At 41.2% G+C, this 23,430-nt stretch overlaps 1 protein-coding gene across 7 annotated transcripts in view; it reads right to left on the reverse strand.

Moving 5' to 3' along the window:
- The window catches only part of LOC124775117 (zinc finger protein 28-like), a 209,346-nt gene extending 186,188 nt beyond the window's left edge, over positions 1–23,158 (reverse strand). For 5 of the 7 annotated variants that reach the window (XM_047249955.1, XM_047249957.1, XM_047249956.1 and 2 more), the window contains exons 1-2: positions 22,878–23,046; positions 21,923–22,104 (exon numbers count right to left, since the gene is read on the reverse strand). The gene's annotated coding sequence lies outside the window, so the exon portion shown is untranslated. The other 2 variants (XM_047249954.1, XM_047249953.1) reach the window with 2 other exon arrangements.
- Between the last annotated feature and the right edge of the window lie 272 nt (positions 23,159–23,430).

Below are 23,430 nucleotides of genomic sequence, written 5' to 3' on the forward strand. Positions count from 1 at the left end.
AAAAAGGAATTTGGTGGCAGAAAATGTCTCCCATCGGTCCTGAAACAGACCAGGAACCATGGACAAGGTTTAGCCCCAAGCCAGCAGGCCTAGCCCTCCTCCCAGGATGTACCCAAGGAGGGTAAGGCTGGAAAGGCAGAAACAGGAAAAGAGACAGAACTATGTTGAGAAAGAGATGTGGCCACAGTAGAGTGGCCAGAGATTTTAACCCATTTCATGTGCCAAATGTCTGCCCTGGTACCACCCACTCCGAACAGAGGCTTGCCTTGTGAGCGCCACCCAGTCACAGCAATGGCCACCAGGCAGGACGGTGTTGCCGGGGGTTCTGATGCCCCAAAAAGATATCCAACCACTCCTAGGCTTGCACAAGGTGTTCACAGTACAGATACCAGCTGTGTGACCCCTATGGTGTAAGGGGACTCAGCCAGATGGGTATACATGAGGGTGGTCTGAAAATTTCTCGGAAAGGAATGGAAAAAAAAGTACGTACATCACTGAAACTTTTTTATCCTTTTAGATTAATGCACTTGGTCCAACTATGTTCCAGTGCCTTGATCCCGTCTCAAAAGTGAGTTTCCTCCTGGCCTGCAAAATAGTTGTCAACACCGGCTATCAATTCTTCCTTTTAAGTCAATCTTCGTCCACGAAGAAAATTTTTTAGTTTTGGGAAGAGATGGAAGTCCGACGGAGCCATATCAGGTGAATACGGTAACAACGGCGTGGCAACAACTTTGCCATGGCGATGGAACATGTGCAGGTGCACAATGTCTTGATAGAAGACGTCTTTCTTCGTTGCTAAACCTGGCCTTCTTTCACGTGTATTTTGTTGCAATTTGTCCAGGTGGTCAGCAAAGTATTCTCCAGTAATTCTTTGCCCAGTGGGGAGATAATCTACAAACAGAATCCCCTTCGCATCCTAGAACACTGGTGCCATGACCTTTCCCGCTGAAGGAATTGTCTTTGATTTCTTTCGTGGTGGAAAATCAGCATTTTTCCACTGTTTTGACTGTTGTTTTGTCTCTTGGATTGAGTAATGCACCCAAGTTTCATCTGTGCTCACAAACCGGCTCAAAAAATATTGTTAGTTTCTCCTAAAACAGGCCAAACATTGTTCTGATATGTCCATTTCATGCATTCTTGATCCAGCGTAGAGTAGTGGGAACCATCTTGCAGATAATTTTTTCATTTCTAATTCTTCAGTTAAAATATGATATACCCTTTCAGATGACATCTGGTAAGAGAAATTTCACGCACTTTCAATCGGTGATCATCCATGACCATTTCATGCACTCTGGAATGATTTCTGCAGTAGTGATACATCTTGGTCGATCACTGTGCGGATCATCATCTAAGCTCTCCCGACCAAATTTAAATTCATTTGTCCACTTGGCAACAGTTGAATATGAAGGAGTAGAGTCCCCCAGTATATTCCGGAAATCAGCATGAATGTCCTTTGCTTTCATACCTTTCTTTACAAAGTATTTAATCATTGCTCGAATCTTGATTTTTCCCACCTTCACAAATCACTACGCAGGCACAACAACAGCGCCACGTCACCACCACAACTCTCTTCTAAGTGAACTGACGTGGCACATGTTTACACGCAACAATCCAGTGAATATCATGTGAACAATTCATTGTACTAGCGCTGACCTCTCATGGTGATTCCGAGAACTTTCCAAACCACCACTGTTACAGCCCCACCACACGGACTGGCTACCCAGCTGGTGACCTAGCAAGGAGGCGAAAGGACTTTGGTGGGGAGGTTAGGGTAGGGGGAAAAGGGTGAGGGAATGGAGGAGGAGGAGGAGGAGGAGGAGGAGGAGGAGGAGGAGGAGGAGGAGGAGGAGGGGGTGAGAGGAACCCAAGCCATAGACACTAGGGAGGGGGTTCCCCCATCTGGCTCACACTATGGATTTCAAATTTGGAAATGGAGATCAAACACATGAGGGCGACCAAAAAAGAAAAGCCAAAAAGGAGGAGGAAAAGTAACCAACCAAAACCGCAAGATGAAGCAAAGTTATGAGGATTGCCAGGCCGACACCAAGAGAAGAGAACACCAAGAGAAGAAGAGAAAGGGGCAAAGGGAAAGGAAGAAGGGCAGGGAAGGAGAAGGTAGGTGACTGTAAAGCAGCCCAGGAACCCATGCATGCCACACTTGTACCCACAAAAAAGACGTGGGCCCCCTGGGAGGGAGGGGGGGGGGGGGGGGGGGGGGGAATTTTGAGAACTCAAGGGTAAGTAAAATACATCAGTTGACAAAAAAAGTAAATACTTCTGTATTTCTAAACATGTGAGTAAAAATTTAAGTACTAATATCAACAGCTTTTGGAATTAACTGTTTTTAGATGGAGACAGCAAGCCAAATGGTATATACACTCCTGGAAATGGAAAAAAGAACACATTGACACCGGTGTGTCAGACCCACCATACTTGCTCCGGACACTGCGAGAGGGTTGTACAAGCAATGATCACACGCACGGCACGGCGGACACACCAGGAACCGCGGTGTTGGCCGTCGAATGGCGCTAGCTGCGCAGCATTTGTGCACCGCCGCCGTCAGTGTCAGCCAGTTTGCCGTGGCATACGGAGCTCCATCGCAGTCTTTAACACTGGTAGCATGCCGCGACAGCGTGGACGTGAACCGTATGTGCAGTTGACGGACTTTGAGCGAGGGCGTATAGTGGGCATGCGGGAGGCCGGGTGGACGTACCGCCGAATTGCTCAACACGTGGGGCGTGAGGTCTCCACAGTACATCGATGTTGTCGCCAGTGGTCGGCGGAAGGTGCACGTGCCCGTCGACCTGGGACCGGACCGCAGCGACGCACGGATGCACGCCAAGACCGTAGGATCCTACGCAGTGCCGTAGGGGACCGCACCGCCACTTCCCAGCAAATTAGGGACACTGTTGCTCCTGGGGTATCGGCGAGAACCATTCGCAACCGTCTCCATGAAGCTGGGCTACGGTCCCGCACACCGTTAGGCCGTCTTCCGCTCACGCCCCAACATCGTGCAGCCCGCCTCCAGTGGTGTCGCGACAGGCGTGAATGGAGGGACGAATGGAGACGTGTCGTCTTCAGCGATGAGAGTCGCTTCTGCCTTGGTGCCAATGATGGTCGTATGCGTGTTTGGCGCCGTGCAGGTGAGCGCCACAATCAGGACTGCATACGACCGAGGCACACAGGGCCAACACCCGGCATCATGGTGTGGGGAGCGATCTCCTACACTGGCTGTACACCACTGGTGATCGTCGAGGGGACACTGAATAGTGCACGGTACATCCAAACCGTCATCGAACCCATCGTTCTACCATTCCTAGACCAGCAAGGGAACTTGCTGTTCCAACAGGACAATGCACGTCTGCATGTATCCCGTGCCACCCAACGTGCTCTAGAAGGTGTAAGTCAACTACCCTGGCCAGCAAGATCTCCGGATCTGTCCCCCATTGAGCATGTTTGGGACTGGATGAAGCATCGTCTCACGCGGTCTGCACGTCCAGCACGAACGCTGGTCCAACTGAGGCGCCAGGTGGAAATGGCATGGCAAGCCGTTCCACAGGACTACATCCAGCATCTCTACGATCGTCTCCATGGGAGAATAGCAGCCTGCATTGCTGCGAAAGGTGGATATACACTGTACTAGTGCCGACATTGTGCCATCTCTGTTGCCTGTGTCTATGTGCCTGTGGTTCTGTCAGTGTGATCATGTGATGTATCTGACCCCAGGAATGTGTCAATAAAGTTTCCCCTTCCTGGGACAATGAATTCACGGTGTTCTTATTTCAATTTCCAGGAGTGTATGTTTCATAAAGACCACTGATGTTATCTTATTTCAATAAAATAAAAGACATTTGGTGATAAAAATACACATTTCATTGGTGTCGCAAGACAGATTTAAAGTATCTTCAGAAATAACCTCAGAAAAAAGTAGACCTATTGAAAGAAGTGTATACAGCAGGGAAGAGTTGTGTACACCAACACTATAGGTGACTGCCAATAAAATGTTGGTTCTACTATGTTTGTTATTGTCAGTCATTACCCACTGTGTTATACCTACTATTTTACAGGTATTGTGTGGTTTTTCTCTCAAGAAATACATGAGTACATAGCGTACAAACTGCCAGTGACTGTCACAATTTTCTTCCTCTCATCATCCACACTGTCTAATATATAAACTGCTTTCTCAGTGCGAAAATGTACTGAGTCCATGGATAAATCAGGAAAATCTCCCCCATTACACCACACAAAAGCAGACCTGGCCTGCAGGCAGATTGGTGAGACAAGATGCGATGGGCAGGGCCTGCACATTAGTGGGAAACGATGGGCTTCAGTTTAGCAAGCCCAGTCCATTAGAGATACACATAAAATGGCCTTTAGTTTTCAACAATCATGGAAGTCCACTGGTGTGGCCAGCTATTTAGACATCATAGACACATGTTGAAATGAGACTGTGATGATCAATCCATGCAATAGATAACTTCTATGAATACACTGAGAATCAATACTAATGAGGATAGGTAGCAACTCACTGTAAAGATGATCACTGAGCTGCAGACAGGCACATAGAAAAGACAATCACACTCTCACAACTCAATTTTTGGCCACATCCTTTGTCAGAAAACAAGAGCACGCACACATTCACACAGTCACTCAGTCACAGCTCATGTAACATGACCACTGTCTCTGCCCACTGCATTAACAGTCTCTGAGAATCAGATCTAAACATATCACCCCTCACACTTCCCTGCCTCTCATCGGCAGCTGCTACGCTAGCAGCAAGAAGTACGGCAGCACTGACTGCAAGATGAGGGGAGTGGTAGAAAGGGAAGAAGCAGTAAGAATGAGGGAGTAGGGAATCGGCTCACGTACTCAGCTGTGCCAAGCCAGCAATGATGTGTGACATCTCAGTAAACACACCATTTCATCTACTGAGATAAGAACGAGATTTCTCCAGTATTTCTTTTCCAAATTTCCCTGATATTTACCAGACAAGTTTGAAATTTCCTGACTTCCAGAACCTGTGGGAACCCTGCAATTTCATCAACATTAAAAATACATTGGTATTCAAATTTATGTTGCTTACAGCCCCCTTTTTTACACACACATATAAACCTCCACGGTTGTTTTACTGAATGCAGTAGCTCTACTTAAGCTTGTAGATTGATGTTTACATGACAACAACCTGTTCTAATGGTGCAAAAACACTCTTAAACAGTCTCAAGAGCCCATTTTTTTTATTCTACCAATCTGCTGGTATTTTTATTTTATTAGCTTCTCCAGACCGGAAAGGAAATTCAAGGATAGTTTTACGACTTACATCATAATAAAGTTTAACTGCCCTTCCTCAGATAACCATCCAACAAGTTTTCCATGTCCTCTCACTAGAAACTTATCTTGAATTGTAAGTAGGTGTGAAAGAGACTGCTAGCCTATCTACACAGACATAGGACCTTTTTAATTTTTTTTAAAATGTATTGCTCTGGTTGCCTGTCTATAAGAAAAGTTTTGCCACACTACCCATACTTTTATTTTCATTATAACACTGACCTCAATGGTCTTCATGTTTTGATAGTGCTTCATCTTCTTGTTATCCCAATCTTTCAATCTTTCATTACCAGAAGAAAAACACTCTGAAAACCGAGCAATTCAGAGAAATTAAAAAGCCCACTTTGAGTTCATATAGTTTGTAGCAGCATCAATAACTGTTGTTTTGGTGTAAGTGGCTTCCTCATACATGGTCTCAATCCTTCCTTAATGCCTCTATTTGTTCGTGACTGATGAAGTGAATTTTTAAGCGAGTGTGCATGGTAGACAACGAGTTTTTATAATGTATAATCTATCTGTATGTTTATGTATCGGTGTATTTCAAGCTGTCTTAAAAGGATGATGCCAACACTTATTCGGAATGTGTGAAAAACTTAAAAAACATGCAGCACAGACAAAACTTGCCATCAACTCCAACTCTGAACAGAGGAATGGCTATGTTTCTGTGTAACTTCTGATCATTGTTACGGCAAAGAATAGAAGCTTTTGATGGCAAATTCAAGTTACAGTCAAATCTCTCCTACTGTCATGCCTACCTGCATTTCCATAAGGCATTTAATACTGTGGTGTCACCGCCAGACACCAACACTTGCTAGGTGGTAGCCTTTAAATCGGCCGCGGTCCGCTAGTATACGTCGGACCCGCATGTCGCCACTATCAGTGATTGCAGACCGAGTGCCGCCACATGGCAGGTCTAGAGAGACGTCCTAGCACTCGCCCAGTTGTACAGCCGACTTTGCTAGCAATGGTTCACTGACAAATTACGCTCTCATTTGCCGAGACGATAGTTAGCACAGCCTTCAGCTACGTCATTTGCTACGACCTAGCAAGGCGCCATTATCATTTGCTATTTATCTTGTGATGCATGTACCGTCAGAAACTTTTGTGGACTGGCAAGACAGCCAATCCACGAGGACGGGAGGCCGAAGGGCACGCGTTTAAGCTCATGTAGGATGGTGGCAGGTGACATCGTGGAAGACATCTGGACAACGAAAGAAAAATTACTGAATGAATCTACCACAACCAACCATCCAAGCGTTATCTGCTATCTTTTGCATTGAAGGTCTGCCACAGACTATTGTTTCCGACAATGGCCCGCAATTCATGTCCGCAGAATTTCAGTCATTCTGCAAGGCCACTGGTATTCAACATCTGACATCTGCGCCATAGTCAAACGGTGCCGCTGAACGATTGGTCAGGACTTTCAAGTCGCAGATGTTGAAGTTGAAAGAGTCTCATTCTCGGGAGGACGCGTTATTGCTCTTTTTGTCCTCGTATCGCTCTCAGCCCTGAGATGGTCGCTCGCCGGCTGAGTTGCTCCACAGTCGTCCTCATTGCACCTTGATGTCTTTGCTACATCCGCCGCATCAGGTTCCTATGCAGCGGCAGACACCTGCTTTTGGCCCAGGCGACGTTGTATACTATCGCAACTATCGAGGTTCACGGCGTTGGCTCGCAGGGCGCATTCTTCGCTGCCTCGGCCGTGCCATGTATCTGGTTTTGGGGGCCTCTGGTGAGGTGCGTCGGCATCTCAATCAGCTGCACCTCTGTCGTCGCACGGGTTCTGCTGCTCCCCGTCTGCTTTCAGCGATGGTGCCGTCCGGTCAGCACCCTGGGGACCCATCTACTGGCTCGCCTCATCCTCAGGTGTTACCGACGCTGCCTTCCATTTTGCCCCATGGGGACGCGCCACCACCGCTGCCGCCGCCTGTTCTCCCGCCGGCGACGCCCGCAGTGGACGCGTCGCTGCAACTGCCGGGCGCCTCCCTGGGTCACGCGCCGCCGATCGCTTCCCGTGACCAGCTCTCCTCCGACATGGAACTCTTGCCCGCTCCGGACCATAGGACGTCTTCGCCCGTCGGGTGCCCCGACCCAATGGAGGTCGACCCTTCGGCCCCTCCTGTCTCTTTACGGGCGCATACACCGCGTGTTGGTGTGCACCCTGGACTAGGTTTTCAAGTGTTTCCTAGCTCCCCTCGGACCGAATGGCAGGGTGCGGGTGACACCGCCTCGCCTGTTGTTAGGCTCCCCACCTCGTCGCATACGTCAACATGGGGTCCTCCCCACGGCGGACGGAAGCCTTATAACACAACCGTTCGCCGATTTACATAGGTATTGTGGTGTCACCGCCAGACACCACACTTGCTAGGTGGTAGCCTTTAAATCGGCCGCGGTCCGTTAGTATACGTCGGACCCGCGTGTCGCCACTGTCAGTGATTGCAGACCGAGCGCCGCCACACGGCAGGTCTAGAGAGACGTCCTAGCACTCGCCCAGTTGTACAGCCGACTTTGCTAGCGATAGTTCACTGACAAATTACGCTCTCATTTGCCGAGACGATAGTTAGCATAGCCTTCAGCTACGTCATTTGCTACGACCTAGCAAGGCGCCATTATCATTTGCTATTTATCTTGTGATGCATGTACGGTCAGAAACTTTTGTGGACTGGCAAGACAGCCAATCCACGAGGACAGGAGGCCGAAGGGCACGCGTTTAAGCTCATGTAGGATGGTGGCAGATGACGTCGTGGAAGACATCCGGACAACAAAAGGAAAATTACTGAATGAATCTACCACAACCAACCATCGAGCATTCCAGAATGGACCAGCAAAATCGATGTGTAAGCGTTGCCAAGGGGTAGTGGCTTTCGGCCATGCAAAGAATTTCCGCGGTGGTGCGGATTGTTGTTCGGCACACACCATGCAAGAAGAGCACATATTCGTAATCGCAGCATCGGTTCCGAACCAAGTACAGTGCTAACTAGCAAGTTGTCGATTCGCCTTTCGCCAGTTGAAATCGGCGTTGCTTTCCAATACTTGCCTTCGATCCCCACAAACCCCTTTTGTTGATGGTAGATGCCTCGGATTTCGGGACCGATGCTGTGCTTGCACACAGAGATGGATCTCACGATCGCCCTATTGCCTTTGAGTCCAAATTGCTCTCGTCTGCACAAAGAAATTGTTCACAAATCGAGAAAGGAGCTTTGGCTCTCGTATTTGGTGTTACAAAGTGTCATGATTTCTTGTATGGTCGTCACTTTACCATCATCACAGACCACAAACCTTTGACATCGCTTTGTCATCAGAACAAGCCTGTACCTCCGCGTACAGCGCAGAAATTCATTCGCTAGTCTATTTTCCTCTCGCAGTACCACTACAATATCTTGTATCGGGCCACTGCTAAGCACGGAAACGCCGATGCGTTGTCCCGTTTGCCTGTTGCTGAGGATAGAGCATTAGATTCCTCCGAACTTGCTTGCATGTTCATTGATTCGGAAACCTATGACGTGGTCGACTCGTTTCCGATTGATTTTCGTCGTGTAGCTACAGCCACAGCTGCCGACCCTGTCCTTGCTACCGTTCTGCGTTTTGTTGCTACGCAATGGCCCTTGTCAAAGTCACGGATTGGGGATCCGTTGGTTCGCCGATTTTTTGCTCACAAGGAGAGACTTTGTACGACGTGGTGTTTTGCTGTTGCGTTCTGATAATGATCAGTCCAGGGTCGTGGTCCCACGTTCGTTACAGTCCTTTGTCTTAAAGCTTCTCCACCAAGGACATTGGGGTATAGTGAGAACGAAACAACTTGCTAATCAGCACTGTACTTGGTTCGGAACCGATGCTGCGATTACGAATATGTGCTCTTCTTGCACGGCGTGTGCCGAACAACAATCCGCACCACCGCGGAAATTCTTTGCATGGCCGAAAGCCACTACCCCTTGGCAACGCTTACACATCGATTTTGCTGGTCCATTCTGGAATGCTTGATGGTTGGTTGTGGTAGATTCATTCAGTAATTTTCCTTTTGTTGTCCGGATGTCTTCCACGACGTCATCTGCCACCATCCTGCGTGAGCTTAAACGAGTGCCCTTCGGCCTCCCGTCCTCGTGGATTGGCTGTCTTGCCAGTCCACAAAAAATACATAAACCAAATTAACTCACTTCAATGCAGTTCAAAGTTCTTACATAAAAAAGTTGTATTTCTGTAGCAGTAATTCACATGAAAGGAAATTATTACATCTTTTTTAACCAATTGTAGTGTTTCCAAGTTTTCAATACAGTTCTTGACCAGTGGACAGAATTTCCATAACATGAGAATTGCAAGTGAGCAAGAATTTTATACCACATTTAACTAACTACAAATAAAATAAATGATGAATGGTTTACACAAACACAGCCTATCACTGTGATAAAACCAGTATTTTGTGAAACTACCATGACATGTTACTTTTATCAAAGCCCATATATGATCGACACTGTACTGCTGTCAGTTCAGCTCTCAAGTGACCATTAGGCAGATGCATCTAGTGGGCAAGACTGCAACTCTTGTCATTCACAATTCGGCCACAGAGTGCAGTGAGAATGTTCCTAGTGAGTGATTTTATTTTATTTACATGTCAAGTCCAGTATGACCAAATTGAGGAGCAAATTTCCAAGGTCATGGAATGTGTCGGTACATGAAATTACAACATAAAAGTAATAACAGATCAAAATAAATGTTTACGAACCCGAAATAGTCAGTCCATAGGTTTCAGTAAATGCAATCAACAATTCAACAAGAATCAGGTTTATTTTTCAAGGAACTCCTCGACAGAATAGAAGATTTTTTAATTCAAGTGGTAGCTTACTGAAAATGGATGCAGCAGTATACTGCACACTTTTCTGCACAAGAATTAAGGAAGTCCCATCCAAATGCAGATTTGATATCTGCCAAGTATTAACTGAGTTAAAGCTGCTTATTCTTGGGAACAAGCTAATATTGTTAACAAGACATGACAGTAAGGAATATACATATAATGAGAGGCCCAAGTCAAAATACCCAACTTGTGAACAGGAGTCAACAAGAGGTCGTGAACTTACACCACTTATTGCCCGAACTGACCATTTCTGAGTCAAAAATACCCTTTTAGAATGGGAAGAGTTACTATTCGTATGGTATCTGAAGTGAGTGATCATTCAACATGAAAATTAGTTCACTTTGCGTATTTTTGCAGAAATCAAACCTGCATTTGGATCGGACTTCCTTAGTTCTTGTGCAGAAAGGTGTGCAGTATACTGTTGCATCCATTTTCAATAAGCTACCACTAGAATTCAGAAATCTTAGCAGTAATCCATGTGCTTTCAAACTGAAACTCAAGAGTTTCCTCATGGATCTGTCGAGGAGTTTCTTGAAAAATTAAGCTCGGTCTTGTTTTATTGTTGATTGTGTTTACTTAAACTTATGGACTGGCTTTTTTTAGAGTTCATAAACATTTCATTTTTATCTACTATTACTTTTATGTTGTAATTTCATGTACTGCCACATTCCATGACCTTGGAGATTTGTTCCTCAATTTGGTCCTACGGACCTTGACGTGTAAATAAAAAAAATAAAGCTAGTCATGGGAGTGTGCAATGTGGTCTATTCACCTAGACCAGACACACAAAATGCTGTTGCACAAACAGTTGCATATTTCCATTCTGCATACATTCATATGCTTCTTGTTAACATTAAATATTGGTTTCTGCTGCAGTATGTAAATAGTTTTATCACTTTTCTGCAAATTTCTGTAAATAATTTGACATTCTGTCAGGCAAATAAACAAATTACAACTATTACATTACCAGCCGCAACTGCTATCTGCCAATGACAATGCTAACTGTACCTTGAGAATGCCTAGTGCAGATCTGGGTCAGGCAACAGAGGACGTAGGTTCTCTGTGCAAAGATTTCACGAAGGACGATGCCGTGGTTATAGTGGGTGGTCCGCGAAATAGCATTGACAGAGACTCTGAATATTCCATAGAGAGTGACCTGGTGAAGATAGCATCAGCAACGAAGCATACGAGTGTGGGATTTGTGTCTGTGTTGAGATGCCATGATCGGTCTCATTTGAACTCTTCCGTCAGGAGGGTGAACTTGGAGTTGGAGTGGCTGCTTAGGATGGGTATAGGGTCCCATATTGGTTTGATTCCTGTGGATGCTATCGATAGGTTGGACTACACTAGGCATGGCCTTCACCTCAATAGGAAAGGGAAGGGAAAACTGTCTGGGTTGATTGCAGAAAACGTAAGAGGGGGGGGGGGGGGGGGGGCACTGTCACAAGTGGTAAAATACCAGTGGTCACAGGTGTCAGAGGGATGCCTTTTTTAGGATAGGGAAGGGAGAAAGAACACGAGTTTTAAGAGAGATTAGCAGACACACTCAGTTTGAGAAAACAGATGAACAGGAGTCAGATTTTAGCATACAGATTCCATTTAAACAATGCTTAACAGAAAGTAATCAGAAACTGCCAGTTCATCTTCGTCACAGCAGTTGTAATCCCATTAGTATGCAGTATCAGTTATCTTTATCACACCAGAACATTCCGGCACTCAGAAATAAAATTGATGAACTACTCATTTCTATTGATGAAATGAATTCATCTAACCAAATTGACATAATCTGCCTCTCTGAACATCAAGTGACCACTGGCATAGATATGTTAGACATTTCAGGATTTAAGCTAGCTTCCTACTTCTGCAGAGTAGATATGGATGGAGGAGGAGTTGCCACATTTATTAAAAACTGCCATAAATTCAAGAACATTGACATTAATAAATTCTGTTTAGACCAGCATCTAGAAGCATGTGCAACAGAAGTAGAGTTCCATAATAGATCCTATATAATAGTAACTATTTACCGAGCACCTGCAGGAAATTATAATCTATTCATAAATCATCTAGAAGTTCTTTTGGGTTATTTAACAGGAAGAAACAAAGAAATTTTGATTGCTGGTGACTTTAATACAGATTTTCTAATGCAATCTTCTGGTAAACATTTACTGCAGTTAGTAATGTTGTCTTTCAATCTAACTCACACTGTAAACTTTCCAACTAGGATCACAAAATCCTCAAGGACAGTCATTGATAACATTTTTATAGACAAATCAAAGGAACAAAATCATATCATAAAACCTGTAATAAATGGACTATCAGATCATGACATGCAGCTCCTTGTTTTAGATGTAAATTCTGAGCAGATTATCAAGACTGCTAAGTCTGAGTACAGGAGAGTAGTCAGTCAACCAAAAATTGAGTGTTTTAGAAAACTGCTCAAAGATATGAACTGGAAAGATGTTTATAGTGCCCATGACATGAATGAAAAATATAATACATTCATGAACAATGTCAGTACCATGTTTGAAAACTGTTTTCATCTAAAAGTTACGCAAATTAAACAGAGGTCTACAATAAAACCATGGATTACACAAGGAATAAAGATTTCCTGTAAGACAAAAAGGAAAATGTATCTGTCGACCAAGAATAGCTCCTATACTGATGATTTAGCTAAATACAAGGAATACTGTAATATATTAAAAAAAGTAATTCAGACATCTAAGCAAATGCACTACGAGAAGAAGATAGCAATGTCAGGGAACAAAATAAAAACAATATTGGATATAGTGAAAGAGGAGACTGGTAGAACCAGAAACGAACAGGAGCAAATAGCATTAAGGGTAGATGACACATTAGTGACCGATGGGCATAGTGTGGCAAATCTATTTAACAAGTACTTTATATCCATTACTGATAGAATAGGATTGTCAGGATCAGTAAATAATGCCCTTGAATATCTGAAACTAGCCTTTACAAATAGCTTCAGCTACATGAATATGTCACTCACTTCACCAAAAGAAATAACTTCCATAATAAAATCTTTGAAAACAAAGCATTCTAGTGGTTACGATGAAATATCAACAAAGTTAATTAAGGCATGTTCTTGTGAGTTTAGTACAATTCTAAGTTACTTGTGTAACCAGTCAATTATAACTGGGACATTTCCTGACTAGCTAAACATGCAGATATAAAGCCTCTATTCAAGAAAGGGGATAAAGAGATACCATCAAACTACAGACCGATTTCACTTTTGCCAGCATTCTCAAAAATTTTAGAAAAAGTAATGTACAGGCAGCTTCTCAACCATCTGACCACAAACAACATATTATCAAGAACACAGTTTGGATTTCTGAAGGGTTCTGATATCGAGAAGACTATTTACACTTACAGTGAAAATGTACTTAATTCATTAAATAACAAATTACAAGCAGCAGGTATTTTCTGTGATTTGTCAAGGGCATTTGATTGTGTGAACCACAACATCCTTTTAAATAAATTAGAATTCTATGGTGTCACAGGCAGTGCTGCAAAATGGTGCAAATCATACCTAACTAACAGGAAACAAAGGGTGTCAGTACAAGTGACTAGTGAATTAAGTCATCAGTCATCATCAGAATGGGAAGAAATTACATGTGGTGTCCCACAAGGATCCATCTTAGGGCCATTGCTTTTTCTTGTGTACATTAATGATCTCTCATCAGTTACACTGCCAGAAGCAGAGTTCGTTTTGTTTGCAGATGACACAAGTATTGCAATAAATAGTATGTCGAGTGTAGTTCTAGAAAGATCTGCTAATGATATTTTCATGGATATTAATAAATGGTTTAAAGCCAACTCATTGACATTAAACTTTGAAAAGACTCACTACATGCAATTCAGAACCTGTAAGAGGTTTCCACCCAGCATATGCATAAGTATAAAGAAGAGCAGATAGAAGAGGTTGACAGTCTTAAATTCCTGGGATTACAACTTGATAATAAATTCAGTTGGGAGGAGCACACCACAGAACTGCAGAAACGCCTTAACAAATCTGTATTTGCAATTCGAGTGTTAGCAGACATAGGCGACATAAAAATGAAAAAGCTTGCATACTTTGCCTACTTTCATTCCATAATGTCATACGGTATAATATTTTGGGGTAACTCTTCAAGTCAAACAAAAGTTTTCAGAGTCCAAAAGCATGTAATACGTATTATTTGTGGAGTAAATTCACGGACGTCGTGTAGAAACCTCTTCAAAGAACTGGGTATACTAACCACTGCCTCTCAGTATATTAACTCCTTAATGAAATTTGTCCTAAATAATACATCTCTTTTTTCAACAAACAGCTCAGTTCATACATACAATACCAGGAACAAAAATGATCTGCACAAAGACTTAAAAGCACTTACTTTAGTTCAAAAAGGGGTCCACTACTCAGGAACACTCATCATCAATAATTTGCCAGCAAACATAAAAAATTTAGGTACAAATAAAGATCAATTTAAAAGGAGCCTGAAAGACTTACTAGCGGCCAACTCCTTCTACTCCATAGACGAATTTTATTGTATATATTCATACTATTAGTATTGTTATTTCAGCTAAAAAATTGACATGTTCCACATCCACGAGGATCTCCTCAGCATGGATCTATGGAACGAAAAACTAATCTAATCTAATCTAATGTAACGGAAAACAATATCACAATTGTGAACAGAATGCAAGGTATGACCAAGCACTATGTTATTCTCACCCAGGTATAATTGTGTGCATTCTTGGCCATTCACTTATGCTACAGCCTTTTTGACCAACAATAGTAAAATGGCTGAATCACTTATGAGCACTGTCAGCTCATTAAGCACAATGAAAATACCTGCATTTTCCCTTTGCATTCCAAGCAGTATGAATTCGAAACCTGCTTCTACTGGAATTTACTATCATCAGAGCATCTTCATCCTTAAAGTTTAGAAGTCCCGAATACTATTTACAGAAATCCATGGTTTTCAGTCTTGAGCAAATGTCACCACAGTTGTACAAGTATTATACCACGTTACAAGTCAAATCAGTTCCATGGGCAATCCTTCAAAAACCTGCTATTCTCTGTGGGTCACGCTTAACAGTGTGGCTATAGCAATTGAGCTGGAGTAAAAAGGTAATTCTACTTCAAATGTACTAATTTTAGGGACCATCCTCATCAGACAATTTTGCTCGCATGTACCCTATAGAAATGAACTAAGTCGTGGAAAATTTGAGCTCAATGTACAAAAAAATTCAAGGTTTTTGTTTCACTGGAATGAGCAGGTTCCTTTTATACTATCAAAGAGCTTTCTATGGCACTAGCCCCTGATTTTACTTGTTTTTAATCTTGCATCTCTTCCCAGAACTAAGTCCCAAGCGACTGGTAAAAAGCACAGGTGACACCAATATATAAGAAAGGTAAAAGAACGGATCCCCAAAATTACAGACCAATATCCCTAACTTCAGCTTGCTGCAGAGCCCTTTAACATATTCACAGTTCGAATATAACAAACTATCTTGAGACTGAGAAGATTATGTTCACGAATCAGCATGGTTTTAGAAAGCATTGCTCATGCAAAACTCAGCTTGCCCTTTTCTCACATTATATACTGTGAACTATGGATGAAGGACAACAGGCAGATTCCATATTTCTAGATTTTCAGAAAGCATTTGATATGGTGCCCCATTGCAGCTGTTAACATAGGTACAGGCATACAGAGTAAGTACACATGTATGTTTGTGGCTCAAAGACTTCTTAAGTAATAGAACCCACTACATTGACCTCGATGGTGAATGTTCATCAGAGACAAGGGTATCATCAGGAGTGCCCCGTGGAAGTGTGATAGGACCGTTGTTGTTCTCTATATACGTAAATGATTAGGTGGACAGGGTGGACAGCTGTTTGCTGATGATGCTTTGGTGTACGAAAAGTGCTAGAAGTTGAGCACCTGCAGAAAGATACAAGACAACTTAGACAAAATTTCCAGTTGGCATGATGAATGGTGGCTAGCCTAAATGTGGAAAAATGTAAGTTAATGTGGATGAGTAGGAAGAACAAACCTGTAATGTTCAGATACAGTATTACTAGTGTCCAGCTTGACATAGTCAAGTCATTTAAATATCTGGCCATAATGTTTCAAAGCAGTATGAGGTGAAAACTGTGGTGAAGGTGAATGGTAGACTTCAGTTTATTGGAAGAATTTTAGGAAAGAGTGTTCCACCTGTAAAGGAGATTGCATACAGGACACTGATGTGACCTATTCTTAAGTACTGCTCGAGTGTTTGGGATATGCACCATGTCACACTGAAAAAAGACATCGAAGCAATTCAAAAGTGGGCTGCTAGATTTGTTACTGGTAGGTTCAAACACATGTAAGTGTTACAGAGATGTTTCAGGAACTCAAATGGGAATATCTGGAGGGAAGATGGCATTCTTTTCAAGAAACACCACTGAGAAAATTTAGAGAACCGGCATATGAAGCTGACCGCTAAACAATTCTACTGCTGCCAGCATACATTGTGTATAAGGACCACAAGATAAGATTAAAGAAATCAGAGCTCATGCAGAGGCACGTAGACAGTCGTTTTTCCCCCTCGCTCTATTTGCGAGCAGAAAAGGAAATTAAATGACTAGTAATAGTAGTAGTAGTACACAGTATCCTCTGCAACCATACACTGGCTTGCAGTGTATCTGTACAGGTGGAAAGGGAAGATTGTGTAGACACACCAGATATAATTAAAAAAAAAGTGAGCTTGGAAATTCTACTGTAAGTTTTTTTAGTTTATTTTGTGTATTGCAAAAGTACTGTCGCAACTGTTTCTCAAAATCAAATCAAGTAAATAAAAGGGCTTATAAGTTCTTGAAGCAGCTGCGGGCTAGTTGAAAAAATACCAGAAAATGTGAATTTTTACTACGCCGAGAGTCATGTCCAAGGTCCAGATTCATGTCCAACATGCCAGAATGAAGTTCACAACAAACTTGCAGTTTAATCATCTCAGAGGATTCCCATTCTGCTGCTGATAAGCATACACAAACTACTGAAAAGTAAACTCAAGTTAGTCAGCTCTTGGCACTTTCACTGTAAAATGTCAGAAAAATTGAAATCAAGATTCCCGAGGCCACACAGAGAGAAGATTGTCAAGTACAGTTATCGCTAAGATTGCTGCTGTTGGTAGGTCTAGGCCAGGTACATTCATAAAACAAAATGCCCATACCATTAATATTACTCTAAATTATTATTTTTATTATTAACATCGGTAGCAGTAGTATTAGAAGAGTACTTAGTATTTATTACTGCTGTTAAGTTCTTAGTATTGTTATTCCCATTGTCATTAAATACACCAAAGCTGGTTTCAAATCATTTTTAATTCTGTTACCACCGTTTTATTATTATTTATCACATTAAAATTATTACAATTTTTAAATAACTGTGATGCAAACTGTACTGCATGGTTCAAACTGTGTAGCAATGTAAGAGGGGGCTTGAAGGCCATAACCTGATCAGATAAAATATATGTGTTGTGTTGATTACTACAAGTTACTGAAAGGCAGAAAGAAAGAAATAAGAAGAAGAAAAGAAACGTAAGTTTCTTCAAATGCTGAGAAACTACAAATGCTAACAGTTGCTTCAAACGGTCGAAAGAAAGCACAAGTGGTTAGAAAAAAAGAAAGGAAAATGCTCTTTCCAATTACATAAAAAAGGGGTTTAACTCTCTTATACAATGACAAATTTAGTTGGTGGTGTCCTGGCAAAAAGAATTATGCCTCTGTTCAAAATGACAGCAAAAACTGCAAGAACAAAAACACCTGATGCTCAATAATCAGAAGGGAATGTGCGTGGCATACCACAATATGGTTAAAAAGTGAGGGGTTTAACAGTTCAGCAGTGGTTAAAAACAGACCAAGCAACACCAAGACCAAGAAAATACTAGGTGAAGACTTTCTGAAGGACTTAACATATTATTATCATCATCATCATCATTTTAGGTTGTCAGTCACTTTATGTCAATGCACCAGGCTGAAAGACGTCAAAGGAAACTGAGGGCTGATGATTCAGTTATGCTTATTACTTTTCAGAGACTTACTCATTTGTAGTACAGGATGTTCAGACACGTTTTCCTTCAGAGAATAGTAGGATGAAATATTATATACACCTGATGAACATTTCCCTAGCACCTACCTGTTTATTGCATTAAATGCCTGCCTCATCAGTGATAGTTTGGGGCTCGATACCATCTCAGTGCATACATTCACAATAAACGAACAGAACACCAGGAAAAAGCCCCACAGTAAACAATTTAACACATTTTGTGAAGTTCCAGTGATGGCTGAATGCCTTAGGGTAAAAGTTTCAAAAAATTTTGTAAATTTGTTTCATCATGAATTTTTTTTTTTATTTTTTTTTTTTTTTTATTTACTGCTGATTGAGATCTTTTTGGCATAAGTCATGGTGATAGTGTCAGCGATACTGCTAAAAGGTTAGTTGCCCCTACCTGTTCACAACATACAATGGGAGATCATATTCTAAAAGCAAAATATATGTTTCACTTCTGTGAACAAAACATAAAAAACGAAGTTTTTCTTAATTTCAAAAACAGAACAGGAATCTGCAAAGCCAAGTCAGGAACGGTGAGTCACAAATACTTCTGCTGTCTCTGGGTCATGAGCTAACAGTCAATTTGTCTCTTTATTTGCAAAAGATCAGAGTAAGCAGAGTTTTGACTGACTCTGCTTCATTTATGGCCAAAGCGGGACAAGATACGTAAGCATATGAGTCCTATTTGCAAATAAAAAATCTACAACATAGTCAATATGCTGCCTGTTTGTACAAAAATAAATGGTTGACTGGAAATATCTTTAAAATTTCTGAGTATCATGGGGTTGCTTTATGCATCCATCTGGCCTTACTGCTCGGCTTCACTGATTACCCTGCCCGAAATGACAAATGTCACATTCTAAGGGACCACACCTCCATGATTCTACCGCTCCAACAAAAATTTTGTCAAAATGATATGTTTATCCTAGCAAGACTATTCCAGTATTTTATGACAAATTTCACTAATTAAACCAACAACAATGTATTTTCATCATGGAACCCTTGAGCTTGGCACCCAAGGCTAATAAACCTACCTTTTAGTGAATTTAATTTTTCACTTTCATATAATTTTCCATGTGTTGTCTTTTCTTGTCATATCTTATTTTTGAATGAAATTGCATTTCCGTAAATGAAGTGTTACGTGTAAAGTCAAAATGTACAAAATCAACTTCCTCAAATGATTTTTCCACCTTCCATATGATCAAAATCCACTGTGTATAGGCCTGCTGTAAAGTGGAAAAAAAATAAACCTTGATGTAGAAGTTGTACTCTATGGGTTCACTAACGAATACAACTATTATACATATATTTTTTGGTTTTCTTACGCAAAATGTACTTGCTAAAATGACAGTTTCTGAACGTGTGACCACAGTATTTCCAAGTTTAGTTTTTGATCTGACTCTCAGTGTCTCAAAAATGAACAAAATTTTTATAGTAAAAACACCCCACTCTTTTCAAAATAACAAAAATAAATAAAATTGTAGGTGATTATATTTGATGCAAATATTTTTGGTGGTATGTTTGCACATTAATAACATGTAAACTCCAAGTAAAATTACTTTGTGACTGACAGGTGGTAGTGACAGAATGGGGGGGGGGGGGGGGGGTGAAATATTGCTGGTGTGCAGTCAGCTATGCTTCGCAAGAGGTTCCATGTACCTGAGAAACAAGCAACACAGTGAGCATGTGACACTTAGGAAAGAACTACAATTGGCTGGCAGCTGGCCCCTACTACTCCATTCACTGAAGCGTCAATAAAAACTAATTGTAACTGGAGTATACAATACCTGGAAATAACTAAGCTGGAGCTTGGCAGCATTGATAAAAAATTAATTTCTTAGAAGAACTACTGTAGGGCAGCCAACAATAGTTGTAAAATTTTTTTAAAAAAATCAGATGATTGAAAAATGGTGACTGTGTTTCATAACCTTGACCTCATGACACACTCAAATGTTTACGATAGATCATAACAATATTAACAGTTCACTCAGCCCAAGCCATTGTTAACCTAATTTGAATATATCCATTACATTACTAATTTAACTTCTAAGCCATCTTAAATTTGGCTGAAAATGTTGTAGAGCTTGGACTTTTTGGAGCTCACTACTCAAAGCCTGAAAAGCCTTCAATTTTGCTCAAGCTTAAATCTGGGGCCACATAAGGGAAAATTTGGAAATACGGAAGCGTCCGATCCCACCCGTCTGCTTTGACCCACGTCGTCACAAATATGGTGGAAACAAAAACAAACACACACACTTTCCACAAGAAGCCTAATGACACTAACGGGACAAGCGCGGGAAATGGGGTGTTTTGGGTGGGGGGCAAACTAAATATAAAAAAATTTAGACGCTTTGCGTAGCTAGAACGTGTAAGTGAAGACAGCCATGCATGAATACCCACCCACCTCCCCAGGGGTCGTAACCCCTGCAACCCATAGAAGATAAAGATGCTTCAGTAGCTGATTAGTGTTTTTTGTCTTTTTTTTTTTTAAAAAAATCTCACGGGATAGAACGAACAGATCAGAAAGATAAATATAATAAACTAAAACAGAAATTCGAGGAAACAGATAATTAAAATAAGTAATAAGTGTTTTTAAATTTTTAAAAAAATCTCATGAGATAGAACGAACAGATCAGAAAAGTAAATAAAATAAGATAAAACAGAACTGGAGACAGCCACACTCAAACCAAACTCCGCGCCGTCATGACGTCACACACGACAACACCCTTACGTCACGGGTCAAAGCCGACACGTTGGATCGGACGCTTCTGTTGACCCGAAAATTTTAACCCAAATCGGAGTTGGTCAGTTGACACTGATGGTCCACTTGACAGTTGTTATTTTGAATACCAGTGACTATCTGGTGGGCAGATCATCTTCCGATCTAATACGTTTTGTAAATAGCTTTTCAGGCAATAGGGTGACGATGCAATAGTAAATAGTAAATTTACTGTAGGCTAAACATATTTTCTCTCTCTCTCTCTCTCTCTCTCTCTCTCTCTCTCTCTCTCTCTCTCACACACACACACACACACACACACACACACACACACACACACACACAGAGCCCCAAAGAAACCTGCGGTTTAATTATTACACATTTCTTCTGGTTCCTAAGTTCACAGACACCATATTCCATAGACAATTATTCCATGGCAGTTGCACAAACAAAATAGCAAGTATGACCACACTAATCATGAAATCCAATGAAACAAAGTTATCTAACTACTTCAATACATGCTGACAAACACTTACCACTCAATTCTTCTTTAAACAAGTTCTTTTAAATTCACACGTTCAGATTTACACACTCTACTATACAGTCCACATAATGCTACCAACTACAAGAATATTTCATTGAAGTTAAATTATCTATGTTTGTGGCTGGCATGTAAGGAGAAAGTAGATTGTACCACTGAGTTCCAGTTGACAAAACATCAACAAATAAACTGTTCCATCACACATCACTATTCAAATCAGTCACTAGCAGAATCATCTATTTTCATTCCACTAGGTGAGTACACACACACTGCTCAGTTATATATTATGAGATTAAAAAAAAATAAAATAGAACCACTTTGCCGGTTCACTGTCTCGTGTCGTGTAATTCACTTTCACATTTCTTTCCAACACATATCTATAGTAATTTACATACTTGCAATAACTGTTTTTCTTCTTTACTGTTTTGGTGTCTCGAACACAATGACATTAATTCATTTTCTTTTCCCCACTCTTGTCTTATATACTGCTATTTCAAACGTCTTGTACTGCTCTTCCAGATGCATGTCTGTTATCACAATACCAGCAGACTTCTGGTACAGAGCTGCAACTGTTGTGCTAGTCATCAAAAGAAACAAAATTATACACAGCACTCAGTAAAATTGTATAACATTATAACGTGAGAAAAACACATCAAAATTTATTAACAATTCCTGTAAGGACGGCTGGGGTTGACAAAGAGACCACACACACAAACCGTGAACAGAGAAAGTGTTGTTAAGATAAAAGATATCTCAATCCAATACAATTAAATACTCACACAAATATATATATATACACACACATTGCTACAAAAAATACGTATGAATTGTAGCGCACAATTTCGTGCATAGGGCTTTATGGAATGGAGGCTGGGGAAGTGATAACTTAAATATTGATTGCGTCTAATATAAACCTACTTTAATTAACCGCAACGAGACTGGATAATGCATCAAAACATGTAAAACTTACACACCCGTTACTTTTCAATGCATAAACTATCTCTCATTTCCCGCTACCATCAAACATAGTTTATTTCTATTGCTGTTACAAACACTAAACAAACTCCTCTGTCTTTCCGCACTTCTCAACTTTTAATATCATATGAGGGTGTGGTTTGTTTAAATGCATAACGAATGACGCGCAAATAATTAACAACAGAAATCCAGGCCGTTCCAAGTCAATATATTTAGTCTTGCAGCTGTATTTACTCACACACAATGTTTTTAAATGTCATCAAAGAGAACAAACCGACGCTACCTATTCAACCACTATTCAATGCTACAAACACAAACCAGATACATTATTATGGAGTCGCAAACAATTCTAAAACTTATAAATCAATTACTCACTGTGTTTAGTGTTTATTTTGTAGTTGTTTCGAACTTAAAAACGACATCACAAAGTTAAACAGGTTAGCTGTCATGGCGTAAATAGCGCGGTGCCGCGGCTGTATCAATTTGGTGCCCTTCGCTAAAGTCCATCATCGATCAATGATACTCTGTTACGTAAATTTAACAGTAACTAACAATTACCGTATTTTTAAATGTAGTCTGTCTTTGTATTTATCACTTGTGTGATTGTTAAATATCTCAATATTTCACCAGTATTACATCACTACTATCGATGTTTATTACTGCCTCTCGACTTTACGGAAATTCATTCAACTCTCATTGCCATTTATCCAATGAAAAAACAGAAAATGTAAATACAATGACTTAAGCAGGTGCAAAATTAGTATACAAATTTGGTAAGCCTACAAAAACTAATCATTGTTTTATCATTCTGAAGAGGGGTACGATAGAATTATTACCTGTGGTTATCTCCCGAATAAGTCTATGCAGGAACAAAATTTTTGCTACTACCATTTACGAATTCTGTGTCATTCAGCAGCCTTGGCTGGAC

This window comes from Schistocerca piceifrons, chromosome 2 (genome assembly GCF_021461385.2).
Source record: "Schistocerca piceifrons isolate TAMUIC-IGC-003096 chromosome 2, iqSchPice1.1, whole genome shotgun sequence".
Taxonomy (NCBI): Eukaryota; Metazoa; Arthropoda; class Insecta; order Orthoptera; family Acrididae; genus Schistocerca; species Schistocerca piceifrons.